The 23465-nt window shown below is 39.5% G+C and overlaps 1 long non-coding RNA gene across 1 annotated transcript; it reads left to right on the plus strand.

Annotated features, from left to right (window-relative positions):
* Window positions 1-5763: 5763 nt before the first annotated feature.
* LOC107791328 (uncharacterized) lies at window positions 5764-7020 on the plus strand. Its single transcript, XR_001649244.2, has 3 exons — window positions 5764-5854; window positions 5991-6048; window positions 6669-7020. It is a non-coding gene; the product is annotated as an uncharacterized LOC107791328 (long non-coding RNA).
* The last annotated feature ends 16445 nt before the right edge of the window (window positions 7021-23465 follow it).

Consider the following 23465-nt stretch of genomic DNA (forward strand, 5'->3'; position numbering starts at 1 on the left):
TCTTCGTTAGATTCCTTTGTATCTCCATCACCAATGAATCCTATGTCATAGCCTTCATCCCGCAGACCTTTCTCAGCCAAATTGTTAGATTTATCAAAAATAACATGAATATTTTCTTCCACATACATAGTTCTTTTATTAACAACCTTATAGGCCTTACTATGTGGAGATTAGACCATGAAAATTCCCTCATCACTTCTGTCATCAAACTTACCTAGAGCTTCTTTCCCATTATTATATACAAAACATTTGAACCCAAAGGCTCTCAGTTGAGTGATGTTGAGTTTTCTTCCTCGAAGAAACTCATAGGGAGTTTTCTCAAGAATGGGTCTGACCATGCATCTATTTAGCATATAGCAAGCAGTATTGATTGCCTCAGCCCAAAAGTTCTTAGGCAATCCACTAGCAATCAACATGGTCTTCCGCATGTCTTCTAAGGATCTATTATTTCTTTCTACAACCTTATTTTGTTGTGGAGTTTTAGGTACAGAGAAATTATGGTCAATGCCATGTGAGCCACAGAACTCAAGGAATTTTGAATTTTCAAATTCAGTTCCATGGTCAGTTCTTATACTTAAAACATTATGTCCTAGCTTTTGTTGAATCATTCTGACAAATACACAGAAAACATCAAAGGTTTCTGCTTTGAATCCCAAAAACAAAGTCTAGGTATACATGAAGAAGTCATCAATAATCACAAACACATGGCTCTTACCTCTTGTGCTTCTTATTCTCATTGGTCCACATAGGTCCATGTGAAGGAGATCCAGAGGTTTAGAAGTACTTACAAACTTCTTAGATTTAAAGGATGACCTAACATGTTTCATTCTAACACAAGCATCACATACCTTGTCATAGGTGAACTTAACTTTAGGTAGCTTAAGGACCAAGTCTTTTGTTGTCAACTTGTTAAGTTGAGAGAGACTGACATGTCCCAGTCTTCTATGCCATAGCAGTGGATCATCTTCCACCATACTCAAACATGTTTGCTCACTCTGGGGAAGTGAAATAATCAATATCTTGTAGACATTGTTACATCTCTTACCCTTTAACAAAATTTCATTAGTATCAAGCTTAGTGGCAATGCAAATTTTGGAATTGAATTATACCTCATTTTCTTTGTCGCACATTTGAGAGATGCTAAGAAGATTGTCTTTAAGATCTACCACATAATACACATCTTCTATAACATGAGAGAGTAACTTGCCAACCTTTCCAATACTTGTTATCTAACCCTTTTTCCCAATTGCAAATGACACACTCCCTCTTTGGAAGGCTGTCAGTGAGAGGAAGTTTTTCTTTTCTCTAGTCATATGTCTTGAGCATCCACTATCTAGATACTAGTCCTGATTGTTTCCTCTCACCTTAGCCTGCACCAAAATTCACAAGTTAGTTTTGGGAACCTAGACAAGCTTAGGTCCCTTTTTATTGGAAAAATGATGAATCAAATCCCTTCTTACCTAGAAGAGGAGAGGATTAGAAGCTATTTTCTTGTTAACCTTAATCCACTTAGGATTGGAGGATTAAACTTTGGATCCTCTTCCTTCTTCACATTTTTAGCAATACCAAAGGTATTTCTAGACTGAGCATGAATTAAGGCAGGACAATGTCTCTAAAGTGTCCTACTCTTCCACAATGAGTGCACACGTTATTATCAGAAATTCCTACATACTTTGGGTCAAACTTAAGGATAAGTTTTCTGTAGCCAATTCCAGATTTGTTAGAGCTACAGTTTTCATTCAGCCAATTCAAAGCATCAGAAGATCTATGTCATTTGCTTAGTCTAGAGAGTTCATACTTAGCCTTATCTATGTTTTCATGTAGGACTTATTTCTACATTCAGCATCACAAAGATTATCATTAACAACTTTAATTTCCTTTTTAAGCTTATTCTGCATATCACTCATTTTTCCTTTGCCATGTATATAGGGAGACTTCTCATTCTCAGAAGTAAGCTCAAGAACGTGGTTCTTAAGGTCTTTGACCTGTTTCTCTAAGCTAGCTTTTTCAGATTCAAGCTCTTTGATATCAAGTTTGACACAAGAAATGTTACTTATTAGCTGATCATTTCCAGTACTCATTTTATCCATTTCATTCATTAAGGTCATAACTATGGCTATTAGTTTTTTTTGTACATAGTGTGAATATTTTCTTTCAAGTCAGATATACTTACCTGGTTCTCTTCATCTTCAGTTTCTGAATTACTCATGGTCAGCATTCCTATCACTTCTTCCTCTGTTTTGTATTCTACAATTTCCATCAAAGCCACTTCGATGTTTCCATTTCCAAAGTCAGTTTCCAAGGTCCTCCATATATCATGAGCAGAGATGCAAGAGGACACTTTGAGGAGAGTGTTTCTAGACAGGCTTATGTAGAGCAAGTCCTTTGCTTTAGCATTTTTCTGAACTAGCTGATGATCTTACTCATCGTATTCCTCTTCTCTTTTGTGGCACTTATTACCTTCACTATCTAATTTGGTTGGGAGAATTGATCCATGACTGATAATTACCCATAGGTCAAAGTCAGTAGCCTGACATACATAGCTTTTATTCATTATAGTGGTGTTCATCAAACAAAGGAATTCTTCCAATGTGCATTCCAAGCTGTATCGTGGGTTCTGTTTTCACAACTTGGTGTTCATCAATCATAACGTAGAGACTTATAGCCTCATCCTCCTTTTCTTCCTCCTGATCACTTCCACTATCCTCATATGCTGCCAAGAATGCCTGCATCATTACTTCAGTAAATCCTTTGCGTAGGATTTTTCCTTTGTCGGCACCCCTTTCTCTCATCTTCTCCCGTTTTTATTTTTTAGCTCGTTCTTTCCTCCACTCAATTTTTCACATTGCGCAGTCTTCGACCATGTGATCTAGCTTGCAACACTTGTAGAATCCATCATAGTTAGTTTTGTCGATCTGTTTGGGCTTACTACTGGTCTCTCTCTTGGATGCAATTTTGGAATTCTTCATGAACCACTTGAACTTGGCAAACATTACTAGATCAGGATCATCATAGTCAGATTCATCATCCTCAGATGATTTAAGAACCAAGGCCTTATCCTTCTTTGGTTCTTCATTGAGCATTTCTATCTTTCTCATTTCATGAGTTTTTAAGTTTCCAACCAACTCATCAAGTGAGATTTTGTCCAATCCATTAGCTTCTTGGATTGCAGTGTCTTTTGATTCCCATGAAGCTGGAAGGATTCTTAGAACTTTGCTAATCAACTCTTATGAGGTAAACATCTTTCCAAGTGATTTCAGTTCATTGGTTGTTATAGTGAACCTAGTCATCATATCCTGGATGGGCTCAGACTCCTTCATGGAGAAAAGCTCATAGCTTCTCATGAGCAGTTCAATCCTTGATCTCTTTACTTGGTTTGTTCCTTCATGATTAGTTTGAATACATCCTATATCTACTTCGCATTAGAGCACACAGAAATTCTACTGCACTCATCAAGACCAAGTCCATAGATAAGGATCTTCTTAGCCTTTGCATTCTTCTCCATCATTCTGAAATCTGCTGCCACAAATTTGGAGGGGTCTTTAGGAACTGTTTCATTTTATGCATTTTGTTTAATAGGAATCAAAGGACCTTAGTTCACTACGGTCCATAATTCATAGTCTTCAGTTGTCAGGAAGTCTTCCATTCTTGCTTTCACCAATTGTAATACTTTTCATTGAACAGGGGTGGCCTGGTTGTTGATTGTCCTTCATTAATTCTGGGTGGAGCACTCATCTTGCTTCCAAGATCTCTCTAGGTGTTACTCGTGTAAATGAGAGAACCTGCTCTGATACCAATTGTTAGTTTAAGTGCCCGTATGGATTACTAAAGAACTTGGTTCTTTACTGTGTTCCTTAAGCGTAAAGTAAACAAGCAATAAAATAAACACATCGATTTTTACGTGAAAAATCACGCGACTCAAAAGGTACAAAAAATACGGCCTACCACGTAGAATTTTCAACTCCAACTCTACTAGAACAATGAGCCAAAATGTATCAATTACAAGACTGTAATAAAATACTCTCCAGTACTCCTACTACTCCTATTTGATTCATAAGTTACTCTAACTTGTAAAGAAAAATACTCACTCCAACTCATTAATTGTTTATAGCACTTGATTACAACTCAATTTCCTAAAATACTTTCACTAGACTAACTCAGGAAGAATACAAGGCAAGTACTCAATACAAGTAAATGACTTATGACTCTTTAATTGATGAATAAAAGGATAGTTCAGAAGTCCAAAGTCTATCCTATTTAAAACACAACTTGAGATCTTCTAGGAGTCCTGTTCATAGTCAACTTCATCTTTGATAGGACTCCTACTATTCCAAGGATTCCACAAGCTTTGGGTCTTTTGTCTCTGACTGAATTATCCGTATCTTCTTGAGCAACGACTCTTATCCCTTATAGAAGCCATCTTCCACCAAACTCGGACATGGTAACTTTGAGATAAAGTTATTGTCATGTACAAATGTAAAAGTATCAATCATGAGGAGCTGATTCTTCCTCCTAAGGAGCTGGTTCTTCAGAACAGTTAAACAGCTCCGTTGAGGACCTGGTTCTTTGAACATTTAGTCATACTTTGTTAATAATCAAAACTTCAATACTCAACATGAAGTCCAAGAAAATTCATTTTTTTTTTTGCAAAAAAAGAAGAAGTTATTTTTTGTTTTGCCAGAACAGCTTTTAGGATGATATTAAATTTGCTATGGACAAGTATAGGGAGGTACTAGGACACCCAGGTTAAGTATGAAATTGAGTATTGTTGTAATTTATTTGAGATAGAAGAAATAAAAAAAATTATGCACATGCAGACAAAAGTTGATTATATAAAATATAAATTTATTTTATTGCAAATGTAAACATTTTTCGAGTTAGCTAGCTCCAACACTCTTAATTTACTTCTCGTAGCCTCTTGCATCCATTTTAAGTCGAGCTGTTTCTTTGACGCTGTCAGCTCGAATAATTTAATAGTTAAGAGAACACAATTTTTGAATCGTTGTGTTTTCTCGGACGCTACTGCTAGCTATACGTTACTTATTCTCCTCTTTGCTAAAATATGTGAAAATAATCAAAAAAAGACATATGTTATATGCGTCGGTAGTGTAAAGATTTTTTTATAGGATTGGTATAACATCACTTTTTACTATTATTTAAAAATGGGAGTTGGGTGTACTTGCTGTAGTGGACACGCGGAGAGGTAGAGGGCGATCTAAGAAGTATTGGGGAGAGGTGATCAGACAGGACATGGTGCGACTTAGGATTACTGAGGACATGACCCTTGACAGAGAATTATGGAGGTCGAGCATTAAGGTTGTAGGTTAGGGGAAAGTTGTGAATATTTCTACAGCACAATAGAGTGAGACTAGCTAGTTAGGAGTTAGACTAAGAATGTCATTGGTCGTCTTTTGATGCAGGGCTTTACCTGCTAGTTTTACTATACCAGCCATCTATTTCGTATTTCGTATTCTGTATTTCATATCTCTTATATTGTTGTTATTTTATTATGCATTTTTATGGTACTAATATATCGGCTCCTGTTGCTTTTTTGAGCCGAGGGTCTCCTGGAAACAGCCTCTCTACCCTTTGGGGTAGGGGTAAGGTCTGCGTACATATTACCCTCCCCAGACCCCACTTGTGGGATTTATACTGGGTCGTTGTTGTTGTTGTTGTTGTTGTTGTTGTTGTTATGATTCAATTAACACTCACAGATGCGCCCTATTTCCTTACACATGCTAGCTTTTTTATTTTGGTGAGACAACTATTAACTATTTTCACTTCTATTTTGATATCATCCCTGTTTCTTGGTTCTTTAATCTGAAAGTGCATTTTTGCTCTGTAAATTTCTCAGGTAGGCCACACCGTTTACAAATAATTAGATGTGCACTCAATAGTCGCTTGTTCTGTGCTTTACTCCGGATTTTATTTCAGCTTCCCTTCATTCTTACTTCATCCCTCTCACTTTTATATTTTTGTTTGATTTCCAGATTTTATATTTGCGATTTCTTTTCACCTCTTCGGCTCTTCTATGCCTGTGATTTTACGGTGAGTTTTTTCATGTTTCTTTCTTTGTTTTCTTTTTGCACTAATTCCTTTGCGATGGAATTTTGATAAATATCTTTTAGTTAGTTTTCCTCTTATGTTGAAAATTTTTGGTTTATGTTTTATCTGCATGCCACTATTTTTACCTCTTTTCACATAGATGTTTAGGAATAAAATACTTGGGGTGCATGATCTATGTTTCTGCATATGTGAAAATCGATGCCTAGGTGCATGCTTATGTATAATTAATGAATACAGAATCTGATTTTTCGGTAAGCAAACCTAATTCCTTTTGCACACTGATGCACCCATGATGTTTGATGGTATGCCTAAAACAATAAATAATTATTTTTTCTTTCTTCATCATCTAATTACAGTAAGCAAATAGTAATGTTAAGTAAGAGAAACATCTATTTACAGTATAATACTTGAATATATTCTCTCGAATTCTTTAGATAAAAACATTTTGATGATCCAATTTTATAAATATATCCATAATCAGGTAGTGCTTCAAATATTACTTTACTTTAGATGCATTATGAACTAAATGCATGATTTAACATGTATTGTCCGCTTGGTGAAATATTTTAATTCACAATGGTAATAAAAGTCCCAATTTGTAGGGCACCGCTCCAGTCTTTTTGAGATGAGATATTTCATGGAGCAGTGGTGATTGGTGTGAGTTGGAGTTAATTAATTAGCATGAGCTTAATTAAGAGTCGCAGGTGTATATGTTTTCTTCTAATTTTATGCAGCTACCAGTGTGTTACTCATTGTTGCTATATTTTGTCATTGTCCATCTTTTATTTGGGATTTATTGTTCCCAATTAATATGTGCCCAATTTTCGGACTTACCCCATATGTCCCTATAGATGAAATTGAAATTCTGAGAAAGGATGGTACTAGGCATAAGATTGATTGGTTAGTTTTTTTTTTTTGACTAGATATCTATTTTAATTCCTAATTCACCTGAAATGTCAAAAGTTATGGTTCATGATAGTATCTTCTCATTTGTTTAAGTTGCTACGATCCGGATTTCCCACCCTCGGGAGTCGTGATGGCGCCTGCTAATATGAGCTAGGCAAGCCAATTATTTGAGCAAATTACTTCTTTATCCATTTTATACTTTTTAACAATTATAAAGCAACAACGTGTAAATAGCGAAAATTACAATTAGCGGAAGAAATGCAGTAATATCTAATACAACTGTTTGAACCTCAACCATCTAGAACTGGTGTCATAGTACCACTGACGATTTAAGAATACTATATACAGAGTCTGAAAATAAACGATACACTGTCTCTGAATTAAGGAAATGAAATAGAAATAAAAGGGATAGAGAGAGACGCTAGGGCCTGCGAAGGCCTGCAGGACTACCTTGGATCTCCGTGTCGACTGAAGGCAGCCACCCAATCTACGATCTAAAAGCTGCTCCGGGATCTGCACTATGTGCAGAGTGTAGTATCAGCACAACCGACCCCCATGTGCTAGTAAGTGCCTAGCCTAACCTCGGCGAAGTAGTGGCGAGGCTAGGACCAGACTACAAAATAAACCTGTGCAATTCAACTATATACAGCGGAAAAGAAGAACAGTAATATACAGTCAAGTATGATATGGATAACATGTTGCGGGGGAGCTATCAATTTAGAATAGACGGACAACATGTAATTGAAAGAAACAACATATCTCAGATATTAACAAAGAATCAGAAACCAATAAGTGTACGACATCACCCTTCCTGTTTTTACTCTCGTCCTCACCAAAGCAATCAAGAAACGAAAATGTGCACGACATCACCCTTCGTGCTTTTACTCTCGTCCTCACCATATAATCAGTATAATCGGCACGGAATGGTGCATCGTGCAGCACGACATCACCCTTCGTGCTTTACACTCTTTCCTCACAAATTATACACGGCATCACCCTTCGTGCTTTAACACTCTCTCACCAAAACAATACACGGCATCACCCTTCGTGCTTTAACTCTCTTCCTCACCCAAACAACAATCACAAACAATAGGTAAAGGAAATAAGTGAAATTAAAATAAGGATCCAGGCAAGGGAACAATAATTCAACAACAAGTCCCGGCAAGGGACAACATCAAAATAACAACAATATCCCGACAAGGGAGACACTATAGTGATTCTTTTCTCGTTTTCATTTTTAGTTCACAACTCACTTTACAACTTGAGTTAATGCTCTAAAAGGTTCAATTACCACTTATACTTTCACATTTCTTTATACATCTTAAGCCAACGCTCCTAAATGTTCAGATTTTACAATTTACTTCCACAAACTTTGCCAACAATAGAAACCATAAGGCATGAATAATACAATAAAGTCATGAAAATCACAATATAAGACTCACGGGCATGCTTGACACCAACGTATAGATACTCGTCACCATGCCTATATGTCGTACTCAATAATTACCACATAGCAAATAGGACTCGACTCCTAATCCCTGAAGCTAAAGTTAGACCAAACACTTACCTCGAACTTCCACGTCCAACTCAAGCCTCAAACACCGCTTTTCCTTTTGAATTTGGCTCCAAATAAATTGTATCTAGACATAATCGACTTAATAACATCAATAAACGCTAAACAAATGCAATTACAATGCTTAATTATAGATTTCCTATTATTCTTCCCAAAAAGTTAAAAATCGACCCTGGGCCCGCTTGGTCAAAACACGATGTTCAGACCAAAACTCGATCACCCATTCACCCACGAGCCCGAATATGTATTTAGTTTCGAAATCCGACCCCAAGACGAGGTCTAAATTCCATTTATACAAAAGCCCTAACTCTACCCAATTCTCTAATTTTCTACCTTTAAGAACATGATTTAGGCCTAGAATTCTAATGAGTGTTATTAGAAATTGAAGAAAATGAGTCTAGGATTACATACCTATGAATTTGTGGTGAAGTTCTCTTTCAAAAATCGCCCAATTTGGAGCTTGGAAGAAGAAGTTATGAAATTTGGGTTTAATCCCGTATGCGTTCTGTTCTGTTTAAATGACTGGGCAAATTTGGTCTCTGCGATCGCGGACAAGGGAATGCGATCGCATGGGGTAAAGGGAACTAGGAATTACGATCGCGGAGTAGGCTATGCGATCGCATAGAGGAAAATGGATTCCCTTCCCAGGCTTGGTCTAACATATGTGATTGCGGAAGAAACAATGCAATCACATAGAACAATTTGTGAATTCCCAGAATTTACTCTACGCGATCGCGGAGGGACCTATGCGATCACATAGTACAAAAATGGACCCCTGAAATTTATACTATGCGATCGCGAACCTTCCTGTGCGATCGCATAGCATAAACACCTGGACACCAACAGACAACAGATTCTGCAATTTCCTAAGTTCAAAAACCTCCCGAGACCTATCCGAAACTCACCGAGCCCTCGGGGCTCCAAACCAAACATGCACACTACCTCAAAAACACCCTACGAACTTACTCGTGCATTCAAATCACTAAAATAACATCAACAATTATGAATTTAGCATCAAAATCATGAAAAATTTTAAGAACTTCAAATTTTTCATTTTTCTCAAAAACGATCCGATTCACGTCGTTTCAAGTCCGTTTCTTACCAAATTTCACACACTTATTTTAAATCACATATAAGACCTGTATCGGGCGCCAGAACCAAAATACGGTCCTGATACCATCAAGTTTTAATCACAATTCAGTTCCAAATCTCATAAATAATTTCAGAAAATAATTTTCTTTAAAAATTCATTTCTCGGGCTTGGGACCTCGGAATTCGATTCTGGGCATACGCCCAAGTTCCATATTTTCCTACGAACCCTCGGGACCGTCAAATCACGGATCCGGTTCTGTTTATCCAAAATATTGACCGAAGTCAACTTAATTCATTTTATAGTCAAAATTTATCATTTTTTAGAGATTTTCACATAATTGCTTTCCGGATACGCGCTCGGACTGCGCACACAAATCGAGGTGATGCCGAAAGAAGTTTTTAAGGCCTCAAAATGCAGAATTCATTTTAAAATAAGTGATGACCTTTCGGGTCATCACATTCTCCACCTCTAAAACAACTGTTCGTCCCCGAACGGATATAAGAAGGAAGTACCTAAGTCGGGGAAAAGATGGGGATAACAGCTCCGCATATCGGATTCAGACTCCCAGGTCAATGCCTCAGTAGGCTGACCTCTCCACTGAACACAAGCAGAAGGAAAACTCTTCGATCTCAACTGATGAACCTGCCGGTCTAGAATAGCTACAGGCTCCTCCTCATAAGACAAGTCCTTGTCCAACTGGACAGTGCTGAAATCTAACACGTGGGATGGATCGCCGTGATATTTCCGAAGCATGGACACATGAAACACTAGATGCACGACTGATAAGCTCGGTGACAACGCAAGTCTGTAAGCCACCTCTCCCACTCGATCAAGAATCTCAAACGGGACAATAAACCTAGGGCTAAGCTTGCCCTTCTTCCCAAATCTCATCACGCCCTTCATAGGCGACACTCGAAGCAATACTCGCTCACCGACCATGAAAGCCAAATCTCGAACCTTGCGGTCGGCATAGCTCTTTTGCCTGGACTGAGCTGTACGAAGCCTATCCTGAATAATCGTGACCTTGTCTAAGGCATCCTAAACCAGATCTGTACCCAACAACCGAGCCTCTCCCGGCTCAAACTACCCAACTGGCGACCGACACTGCCTACCATACAAAGCCTCATAAGGAGCCATCTGGATACTCGACTAGTAGCTGTTGTTGTAGGCAAACTCTGGTAAAGGCAAAAACTGATCCCACGAGCCTCCAAAGTCAATGACACAAGCTCGGAGCATATCCTCCAAAATCTGAATGGTCCGCTCGGACTGCCCGTCCGTCTAAGGATGAAATGTTGTGCTCAATTCAACCCGTGTTCCCAATTCTCGTTGAACTGCTCCCTAGAAATGAGAGGTAAATTGCGTACCTCGATCCGAAATGATAGACTCGGGCACACCATGAAGCCGAACAATCTCCCGGATATAGATCTCAACTAACCTCTCAGAAGAATAGGAGACTGCCATAGGAATGAAATGTGCTGACTTGGTCAGCCTATCAACAATAACCCACACTACGTCGAACTTCCTCTGAGTCTATGGGAGTCCAACAACGAAGTCCATAGTGATCCGCTCCCATTTCCACTCAGGAAGCCCAATACTCTGAAACAAACCACCAGGCCTCTGATGCTCATACTTAACTTGTTGATAGTTCAAACAACGAGCCATATATGCAACAATGTCCTTATTCATTCTTCTCCACCAATAATGCTGCCGCAAATCCTGATACATCTTCGAGGCGCCCGGATAAATAGAGTACCGGGAACTATGGGCCTCCTCTAAAATCAACTTTTGAAGCCCATCCAACTTAGGCACACAAATTCGACCCTGCAATCTCAAAACTCCATCATCACCTAAAGTAACCTGCTTGGCACCTCCGTGCTACACCGTGTCTTTAAGGACATACAAATGGGGATCATTATACTACCGATCACGGATGCGCTCCAATAAGGAAGAACGAGCGACTGTGCAAACTAACACACGACTGGGCTCAGAAACATCCAACCTCACGAACTGATTGGCTGAAGCCTGAACATCCAAAGCAAGCGGTCTCTCACCGGCCGGAATATAAGCAAGACTGCCCATACTGGCTGACTTCCTACTCAAAGCATTGGCCATCACATTGCCCTTTCCCGGATGATATAAGATGGTGACATCATAGTCCTTTAATAGCTCCAACCACCTTCTCTGTGTCAAATTTAGCTCCTTCTGCTCGAACAAATACTGCAAACTCTTGTGATCCGTGAACACCTCACATGCCACGCCATACAGATAATGCCTCGAAATCTTCAATGCGTGAACAATGGCTACCAACTCCAAATCATGAACCAGATAGTTTTTCTCATGAATCTTCAACTGCCGTGAAGCATAGGCAATGACCTTGCCATCCTGCATCAACATCGAACCAAGTCCAATACGAGATGCATCACAATAAACTGTATAAGGCCCTGAACCTATGGGCAAAACAAATACCGGTGTCGTAGTCAGAGCTGTCTTGAGCTTCTGAAAGCTCGCCTCACACTCGTCCAACCATCTGAACTGGGCACCCTTCTAGGTCAACCTGGTCATCGGAGTTGCGATAGATGAAAACCCCTCCACAAACTGACGATAGTAGCCTGCCAATCCCAAGAAACTCCGGATCTCTGTAGTTGATGCTAGTCTAGGCTAGTTCTTGACTGCCTCGATCTTCTTCGGATCATCTTGAATACCCTATACAACATGACCCAGGAATGCAACTGAACTCAACCAAAACTCACACTTCGAAAACTTAGCAAACAACTGACTATCCCTCAGAGTCTGAAGAACCACTCTAAGATGCTGCTCGTGCTCTTCCCAGATGCGGGAATAGATCAAAATATCATCAATGAAGACTATCACGAACAAATCCAAGTAAGACCTGAACACTCGGTTCATCAAATCCATAAAAGTTGCTGGGGCATTTGTCAACCCGAATGATATCACCAAGAACTCATAATGCCCGTACCGAGTGCGAAAAGCTGTCTTAGGGACATAGGATGCCCTAATACTCAACTGATGGTAGCCAGATCTCAAATCAATCTTCGAAAATACCTTGGCACCCTGAAGCTGATCAAACAAATCATCAATCCTCGGGAATAGATATTTATTCTTGATTGTAACCTTGTTCAACTGTTGATAATCAATACACATTCTTATCGATTCGTCCTTCTTCTTAACAAAAAACACTGGCGCACCCCAAGGCGAAACACTAGGTCTAATGAAACCCTTTTCAAGAAAGTCTTGCAACTGCTCCTTCAACTCTTTCAACTCAGGCAGAGCCAATACAATATGGCCGGATAGAAATGGGCTGAGTGCCCGAGGCCAAATCAATGCAAAAGTCAATATCCCTGTCGGGTGGCATACTCGGCATGTCTGAAGGGAATACCTCAGGAAACTCACGAATAACAGGCACAGAATCAATAGAAGGAACCTCAGCACTAGAATCACGGACATAGGCCAAACTCCCCTTCTCGACCATACGCCGAGCCTTCATATAAGAGATAACACTGTGGGTAGAATGACCAGGAGTCCCTCTCCACTCTAAACGAGGTAAACCCGACAAGGCTAAGGTCACAGTCTTGGCATGACATTCCAAGATAGCGTGATAAGGTGATAACCAATCCGTCCCCAATATGACATCAAAATCGACCATATCCAGAAGAAGCAAATCTACACGAGTCTCAAGACCCCCAATCACAACTATACATGAACAATGGACTCGATCTACCACAATAGAATCACCCACTTGTGTAGACACATAAACATGAGAACTCAAAGAATCACTAGGCATAACCAAATACGGTGCAAAATAAGATGACACATAGGAGTACGTAGATCCCTGATCAAATAAAATTGAAGCATCTCTGCTACAAACCAGAACGGTACCTGTGATAACTACATCGGAAGCCTCAGCCTCGGGCCTAGTTGGAAGAGCATAACATCGGGGCTGGGCCCTACCACCCTGAACTACATCTCTAGGACGACCTGTTGCTGGCTGGCCTCCACCTCTAGCAGCCTAAGCTCCACTTCTAATGCCTCTACCTCTACCTCTAGCACCTCTACCCCCACCTCTAGCTGGCTGGGCAGGCTGTGGAACACTCGATGCTTGAACTATGGCACGGGAACCCTGATGTTGAGAGCTACTCGGTACTCAAGGGCAAAACCTAGCAATGTGACCCATATCACCGCAAGTGTAACAAGCCCTCGACTGCTGACCCTAACGACCTGAATGACCACTTTGAAAACTCTGAAGCGGCGGTGCACTGACAAGAGCTTGTGGTGCACTGTAGGACTGCTGATCAGAATACTGCATGTGAGAACCACGACCACCTAAAGCGCCGTGAGAAACCTGAAGTGTTGACTGAAAAGGCCTAGGAGGATGGCCTCTACTATACGAATCCCTGCCTCCAGACGAGGTACTACTGAATCTGCCTGAATGACGAGGCCTCTTGTCAGACCCCTGACTACCTCCCTGTGATAGAACCATCTCAACTCTCCTGGCCACATTGGCCGCCTCCTAGAAAGAAATCTCACTCCCAGTCTCCCTGGCCATCTGAAGTCGAATCGGCTGAATAAGTCCCTCAATGAACCTCTTCACCCTCTCTCTCGGTGGGAAGTATGATAAGAGCATGACGGGACAAGTCGATGAATCTGGTCTCATACTGAGTAACAGCCATAGAACCCTGCTGGAGACGCTCAAACTGCCTCCAATAGATCTCTCTCTGAGTAATGGGGAAAAGCTTCTCCAAAATAGCTGTGTAAATTGCTCCCAAGTCAATGATGGCGATCCGGCTAGTGTAGCTAAGCAATAATCTCTCCACCAAGTCTTGGCGGATCCATACAAGCGAAAAGTGGCAAATTCGACCCCATTGGTCTCAACTATCCCTATGTTCCTAAGAACCTCATGACAGTTGTCTAGATAATCCTGGGGATCCTCAGAAGATGCACCGCTGAAAGTAGTAGTGAAGAGCTTGGTGAACCTGTCCAACCTCCACAAAGCATCGGCAGACATGGCCACTCCATCACCGGTCTGAGCTACCACACCCGGCTGAACTACTCCAACTGCCTGGACTGCTGGAGTTTGGAACTGGGGAGCTACCTGCTCCGGAGTGCGAGTAGCAGGAGTTTGAGCTCCTCCTCCAATTTAAGAGACGGCTGGGGCTACAGGAAGCAAGCCTGCCTGGGTGACACTCTCCATAAGGCCCACTAGACGGACCAGAGCATCCTGGAGTACTGGGGTAGCAATAAACCCCTCTGGGACCTGAGCTGGGCCCACCGAAACTGCCAGGCCCGGAACCTCATCATCAAAGTCAACCTGAGGCTCCACCGCTGGTGCCGCTGCTCTAGGCTGAGCTCTGCCCCTACCTCGGCCTCTAGCACGGCCTCGGCCTCTCCCTCTAGCACGACCTCGGCCTCGCCCTCTGCCCCTAGTGGGAGCTACTGCTGGGAGCTCGGGCTGCTGGTCAGTGGATGAGGAAGCGCGTGTTCTCGCCATCTGCGAAAGAATAGAGTAGAAATTCAATTAGCATTGAGAAACAAAACCGCACGACATGAAAAGAATAATGTGATGTTTTTCCTAACTCTGTAGCCTCTGGGGATAAATACAGACATCTCTGTACCGATCCCTCAGACTCTACTAAGCTTGTTTGTGAATTGTGAGACCCATGAAACCTAGAGCTATGAACCAACTTGTCACGACCCGGATTTCCCACCCTCGGGAGTCGTGATGGCGCCTACTAATGTGAGCTAGGCAAGCCAATTATTTGAGCAAATTACTTCTTTATCCATTTTATACTTTTTAACAATTATAAAGTAATAACGTGTAAACAGCAAAAATTACAATAAGCGGAAGAAATGCAGTAAATTATCTGAATACATATCTAATACAACTGTTTGAACCTCAACCACCTAGAACTGGTGTCACAGTACCACAGACGATCTAAGAATACTACATACAGAGTCTGAAAATAAACGATACACTATCTCTGAATGAAGGAAATGAAACAGAAATAAAGCGATAGAGGGAGACGCTAGGGCCTGCGGACGCCTGCAGGACTACCTTGGATCTCCGTGTGGAGTGAAGGCAGCCACCCAATCTACGATCCAAAAATTGCTCCGGGATCTACACATAGTGCAGAGTGTAGTATCAGCACAACCGACCCCATATGCTGGTAAGTGCCTAGCCTAACCTCGACGAAGTAGTGACGAGGCTAGGACCAAACTACCAAATAAACCTGTGCAATTCAACTATATACAGCGGAAAAGAAGAACAGTAATATATAGTCAAGTATGGGAGGGGTAACATGCTGCGGGGGAGCTATCAATTTAGAATAGACGGACAACAGGTAATTGAAAGAAACAACATATCTCAGATATCAACGTAGAATCAGAAACCAATAAGTGTACGGCATCACCCTTCCTGTTTTTACTCTCGTCCTCACCAAAGCAATCAAGAAATGAAAATATGCACGGTATCACCCTTCGTGCTTTTACTCTTGTCCTCACCTTATAATCAATATAATCGGCACGGAATGGTATATAGTACGGCACGACATCACCCTTCGTGCTTTACACTCTTTCCTCACAAATTATACACGACATCACCCTTCGTGCTTTAACACTCTCTCACCAAAACAATATACGGCATCACCCTTCATGCTTTAACTCTCTTCCTCACCCAAACAACAATCACAAACAATAGGGAAATGAAATAAGTGAAATTAAAATAAGGATTCCGGCAAGGGAACAATAATTCAACAACAAGTCCCGGCAAGGGACAACATCAAAACAACAACAATATCCCGGCAAGGGAGACAATATAGTGATTTTTTTCTCTTTTTCACTTTTACTTTACAACTCACTTTACAACTTGAGTCAATGATCTAAAAGGTTCAATTACCACTTATATTTTTACATTTCTTTATACATCTTGAGCCAACGCTCCTAAATGTTCAGATTTCACAATTTACTTCCACAAACTTTGCCAACAATAGAAACCATTGCTAAGGCATGTATAATACAATAAAGTCATGAAAATCACAATATAAGACTCACGGGCATGCTTGACACCAACGTATAGATACTTGTCACCATGCCTATACGTCGTACTCAATAATTACCACATAGCAAATAGGACTCGACTTCTAATCCCTCAAGCTAAGGTTAGACCAAACACTTACCTCGAACTTTCACGGCCATATCAAGCCTCAAACACTGTTTTCCTTTTGAATTTGGCTCCAAATCAATTGTATCTAGACATAATCGACTTAATAACATCAATAAATGCTAAACAAATGCAATTCCAATGCTTAATTATAGATTTCCTATCATTCTTCCCAAAAAGTTAAAAATCGACCCGGGCCCGCTTGGTCAAAACACGAGGTTCGGATCAAAACCCGATCACCCATTCACCCACGATCCCTACATATGTATTTAGTTTCGAAATCCGACCCCAAAACGAAGTCTAATTTCTATTTATACAAAAAGCCCTAACACTACCCAATTCTCTAATTTTCTACCTTTAAAAATATGATTTAGGCCTAGAATTCTAATGGGTGTTATTGAAAATTGAAGAAAATGAGTCTAAGATTACATACCTATGAATTTGTGGTGAAGTTCTCTTTCAAAAATCGCCCAATTTGGAGCTTGGAAGAAGAAGTTATGAAATTTGGGTTTAATCCTGTATGTGTTCTGTTCTGTTTAAATGACTGGGCAAATTTGGTCTTCGCGATCGCGGACAAGGGAATGTGATCGCATAGGGTAAAGGGAACTGGGAATTTCGATCGCGGAGTAGGCTATGCTATCGCATAGAGGAAAATGGATTCCCTTCCCAGGCTTGATCTAACACATTGCGATTGCAGAAGAAACAATGCAATCGCATAGAACAATTTGTGACTTCCCAGAATTTACTCTGCGGGATCGCGGAGGGACCTATGCGATCGCATAGTACAAAAATGGACCCCTGAAATTTACACTATGCGATCGCGAACCTTCCTATGCGATCGCATAGCACAAACACCTGGACACCAGCAGACAGCAGATTCTGCAATTTTTCCTAAGTTCAAAAACCTCCCGAGACCTATCCGAAACTCACCCGAGCCCTCGGGGCTCCAAACCAAACATGTACACTACCTCAAAAACACCCTACGGACTTACTCATGCTTTCAAATCACTAAAATAACATCAACAACTATGAATTTAGCATCAAAATCATGAAATTTCTCAAGAACTTCAAATTTTCCATTTTTCTCAAAAACGATTCGATTCACGTCGTTTCAAGTCCGTTTCTTATCAAATTTCACAGACTTATCTTAAATCACATATAAGACCTGTATTGGGTGCCGGAACCAAAATACGGGCCCGATACCATCAAGTTTTAATCACAATTCATTTCCAAATCTAATAAGTAATTTCAGAAAATAATTTTCTTTAAAAATTCATTTCTCGGGCTTGGGACCTCGGAATACGATTCCAAGTATACGCCCAAGTCCCATATTTTCCTGGTCCGGGTCCGTTTACTCAAAATGTTGACCGAAGTCAACTTAATTCATGTTATAGTCAAAATTTATCATTTTCACATATTTTCACATAATGGTTTTTCGGATACGCGCCCCGACTGTTTACGCAAATCGAGGCGATGCCTAAAGAAGTTTTTAAGGCCTCGGAACACAGAATTCATTTTGAAAGAAGTGATGACCTTTCGGGTCATCACAAAGTAACAACAAATCTTCAGCTTAGATGTGCTATTCCTTTCATACTGCTCTCTGATGTGTAATTAGATTGCACATGTGCTTTTTCTACAATCTCTCAGGTATTAGATTACTTATTTACGACTTACTCATGAACTTGATTAAATGTTGTAGGACATAAATTGATGTTTCACTAGAAGGGAACATTTTAAAGTCAATTAAATTATTAGGTGTTTTAAAAGTTTGATATGAGTCAATGCATCAAATTTCTAGGGAATTTAAAAAATGAGGTATATGAATACAGAAAAAGAGCAAAATGGCTAAGCTCTTCAATGTTCTGTATTTCTGGGTGATGGATTACTTAGAATAGTGGAGTATGGATTGCTCTGTTAGTTGAGAGCGCCCGCTATTTATGTGTCGCACACAATATGTAAAGAATTAAAGGTATATATTGATGCCTGAGATACTGTTACTGGAATATTGGGTACTGTTGTTAAAGCATATTACTTTATTTGAATAAAACAGTGGCATGTCTTATTTTGAAATACTTTCTCTTTAGACAAATAAAATATGTACTTGATGATGAATGCAACAATTGGACAAGCAGAAAAGAAGAGGAAAACAAAACGAATGCATTCCTAAGGCAAGCACAAGCACACGTATACTAATTTGTGCAAATCAAAGCAATCTTCTTGATTATATTAATGTTCATTAAATGCATTTAGTTATTTTATCTTTTAAATTTGATAAATACTATTTGAATGGATGTCCTTAGTAGTTTAATCAAATCAAGTACAAGTTCAAATATTAGCATATTGAATGCTAACTTTTTTCCATCTCAATTCAACTTTGATTTTATTGTAGACCTGGAAGTAAAGCAATTTGTGCATATATAATTACCATTTTTCTTCTTTTAGATGATTTATATTTAGTTATTTGCTCCCCTGTTATTTATTTCCTAGAATTACAGACAGATGATTCAAGGATAATAAATGATAATTTCTTGTGGAAAGCTTTCACTAATTGTTTTTTTTTCCTTTTCAATGTCTCATGCACCTTATAAGTAGTAGTGACAATGATGTCTGTGCAAGGTGATGCACCTAATTGCCAGATAATTTTATTTCACTCAATATTATATATTTAATCAAAGTTGTAGAGTACTTATCTTTTTCTTTGCATGCATCTTTTCTGGTTATAGTAAGAATTATCTAATATTAGATTACTCTTTTCACTTTGTAACTGGTTGAGATAAACTGTTGTTTGGGGATTAACATTGTAATGCATATGACCAAACTATTTAATGGGAGAATTCACATTGAGATGAGGTAATGTGATAGTAATTCTGAACTTATTGTTGATTTAAAAACTAATACCTGGTTAAAAAATGTTTTAACGGTCCCTAAAAAAAGGTCTTGACAAATTTAAGCGAGGTGGTTGATTATCAGGAAGTTATTATCTATTGATTAGCTTAGGTAGTACACCATGAAAATGTTGTACTTTAAGCCATTGGGCTTTAAAGTAGAAGAAGTGTGAATTAGAAATGGAGGGAAAATGAAAATTTGAAGAAGTAAACTTTTGTCTTGCACTTTGTCCCTCATTGGTGAGGGACAATCACATTTGTGTGCTTATATATAGATTCACTTCTTAAAGCTCTTAAAAGGAGTTGAAGAGAATGAACCCTCGCGCTGTCGTCGTCGCTCGCTCGCCTCGGCTTCGGCTTCGTCAAATGATCGATGAGATTATTTTTTGGACAAAATTTATTTAATTATTTAATAATTAATTAAATGCCAAGTCACTGCTGAAAATACGCAGGTTTATTCAGAGAGCCTCTCTGACCGCGGTTCTGCCGCGGTCGCGGTAGAACCGTGGCAGGCCGCGTATTTTCTGAAAAGGCACCTTTCCAGACACCTCTTCTGATATTTGCCTATAAATTCTGAGGCAAGGTTGCATCTTCAAGACACGAAAAGACTCCAGAACTTCTTTCTTTCTGAATAAACTGCATCCTAATTCGCAGTCTCTCTCTCTCAAATTTGTAAGTGTGATTTTGCTCCGTTCTTTGAGTTCGTTGGTATCCTGCAGTTTGTATTGCCACTGTTGCAGGAAGGTTTATTCCGCTTTATCCTGGGAGGATTTAATCCATTACCTTGGCAACGTTGAGGGAGTTAAAATTCCTTAAGGATACACAAGAAAAATTGTGGACTCGGAATAATTTTGATTCTTTATTGTTTTTTCTAGATTTCTTTATTATGCTAACAGTTTTGTTTTCTGATTTTTTTAACACAGTAACGCTCACAAGCTTAAGGAATTTTACATTATTAACGTTTCTGTGTTGATTATTAAACTGTTTTCTATATACTTTGTTGGAGACTAAAGCCTTGTTGCTTTCTACTCCTATAATTGTTTCTGTCCGGTTTAAATTACATAAAAACTTTGCCGGAATAATAAACGTACGTGTTTGAAGTATATAAAAACTTCACCATTGTTACGTGTTGTATGGTTGGTTTGGTATTCAGTTTGAAGATATCAAAACTTCACTGATTTAACAAGTTCTGTATTGTTTTCAATTTTACAGAAATATGACGAATGAAAACCAAACTAATGGAAGTGTTGTGGGAACGGTTGCTACTGTTACGAGTGTTGCTGCCTCGTCAAGCCGTTCTACTCCTGCTCATGCTATGGCACCGGCAGAAAAACCCGGAAAGTTTTCCGGTATTGACTTCAAACGCTGGCAAATGAAGATGCTCTTCTATCTTACTACGTTGAGTTTGCAACGTTTCATCAAGGAGGATCCTCCGGTCATGGCTGAAAATACTCCGGATGATGAACGACTTGTTGTAACTGAAGCATGGAAACATTCTGATTTCTTGTGCAAAAATTACATATTGAGTTGTTTCGAAGATGGCTTGTACAATGTCTATAGTGTCATGGAAACTTCAAAAGCGTTATGGAATGCGCTTTAGAAGAAGTACAAGACTGAGGATGCCGGACTTAAGAAGTTCGTGGCTGCAAGGTTTTTGGATTTCAAGATGATTGACACTAGGTCAGTCATAACTCAAGTCCAAGAATTACAAGTCATTGTGCATGACCTCCTTGCTGAAGGTATGACCCGAGTTAATAATTTTATTAATGAGATTTATCTTATTACTAATTATGAGTTTTTTATTGAAGGTATGGTCATAAATGAGGCCTTTCAAGTCGCTGCTTTCATTGAGAAATTACCTCCGTTGTGGAAGGATTTTAAGAACTATCTTAAACACAAGCGGAAGGAAATGACACTAGAAGACTTGATTGTTCGTCTGAGGATAGAAGAAGACAACAAAAATGCTGAAAAGAAGTTACGTGGAAACTCAACAATTTTGGGGGCAAACATTGTTGAGGAGGCACCACAAAATAAGAAAAAGGAAGAAGGCTTCTGGACCAAAGAATTACCCAAGCAAGAAGAAGTTCAAGGGTAATTGCCATAATTGTGGAAAAACTGGGCATAAGGCAGTGGATTGTCGTGCGCCAAAGACTGATAAGAAGAAAAAGAATCAAGCCAACATGGTTGAAGATGAAATGGAAGACTTGTGTGCCATGTTGTCTGAATGCAACTTGGTAGGAAATCTGAAAGAATGGTGGATAGATTCTGGAGCCACCCGCCATGTGTGTGCTAACAAGGAGTTATTTTCTTCTTATGCCCCCGCAGGTCCCGACGAGACAATTTTCATGGGAAATTCATCTACGGCCAAAATTGAAGGAGTTGTCAAGATTGCGTTGAAGATGACGTCGGGAAAAATAGTGACTCTAAATCAAGTCCTCCATGTTCCAGAAATTCGCAAGAATCTTGTGTCTACCTCACTTCTTGTCAAGAATGGATTCAAATGTATTTTTGTTTCTAATAGTGTTGTACTTAGTAAGAACGATGTATATGTAGGAAAATGTTACCTAAATGAGGGCCTTTTTAAGCTAAATGTAATAGCAGTTCCTATCAATAAAGTGAATGTTTCTTATTACTTACTTGAGTCAAACACTTTATGGCATTCGCGTTTAGGTCACGTAAACTTCAAAACATTGCGGAAGATGATAAATCTAGAAGTATTGCCAAAATTTGATTGCATTAATTCCAAATGTCTAATATGTGTGGAATCAAAGTATGCTAAGCATCCTTATAAGTCCGTTGAAAGGAATTCAAGTCCTTTAGACTTAATTCACACAGATATTTGCGACATGAAGTCAACACCATCTCGCGGTGGGAAAAAGTATTTTATTACTTTTATTGACGATAGCACGAGATACTGCTATGTTTATTTACTTAATAGTAAAGATGAGGCAATTGATGCTTTCAAGCAATACAAGAGTGAAGTTGAAACGCAACTAAACAAAAAGATCAAAATGATAAGAAGTGATAGGGGTGGCGAATATGAATCTCCTTTTGAAGAAATTTGTTTGGAAATTAGCATTATTCACCAAACTGCCCCTTACTTTCCACAATCTAATGGAATTGCGGAGAGGAATAATCGAACATTGAAGGAGATGATGAATGCATTGCTAATAAGTTCTGGCTTACCACAGAACTTGTGGGGGGAAGCTATACTTACAGCTAACCGAATAATCAACCGTGTACCTCATAGTAAAACACAGTCCATTCCTTATGAGAAGTGGAAAGGAAGGAAGCCTAGCTTGAAATACTTCAAAGTGTGGGGGTGTTTAGCTAAGGTACAAGTACCTAAACCTAAAAGGGTTAAGATAGGTCCAAAAACGGTTGATTGTGTGTTCATTGGATATGTAACCAATAGCAAGGCATATCGTTTTCTGGTTCATAAATCAGAAAATCCTGAGATTTACATTAATACGATAATAGAATCAGATAATGCTGAATTCTTAGAAACTATTTATCCGTATAAAAAGGAAAGTGAAGTGATCTGCCAAAAGTCAAAACGACATCGGGAGGAAACAACAGATGGTATGCCTAATGAGGAAAATCCGAGAAGAAGTAAACGTCAAAGGACATCTACTTCATTCGGTCCAGATTTTTGGACTTTCTTGTTAGAAAATGAGTCTCGTACCTTCAAGGAAGCAATGTCTTCCTCAGAGGCACAATATTGGAAAGAAGCTGTCAATAGTGAAATAGAGTCCATATTGAGCAACC

This window comes from Nicotiana tabacum, chromosome 8 (assembly GCF_000715075.1).
Source record: "Nicotiana tabacum cultivar K326 chromosome 8, ASM71507v2, whole genome shotgun sequence".
In the NCBI taxonomy this organism is placed as follows: domain Eukaryota; kingdom Viridiplantae; phylum Streptophyta; class Magnoliopsida; order Solanales; family Solanaceae; genus Nicotiana; species Nicotiana tabacum.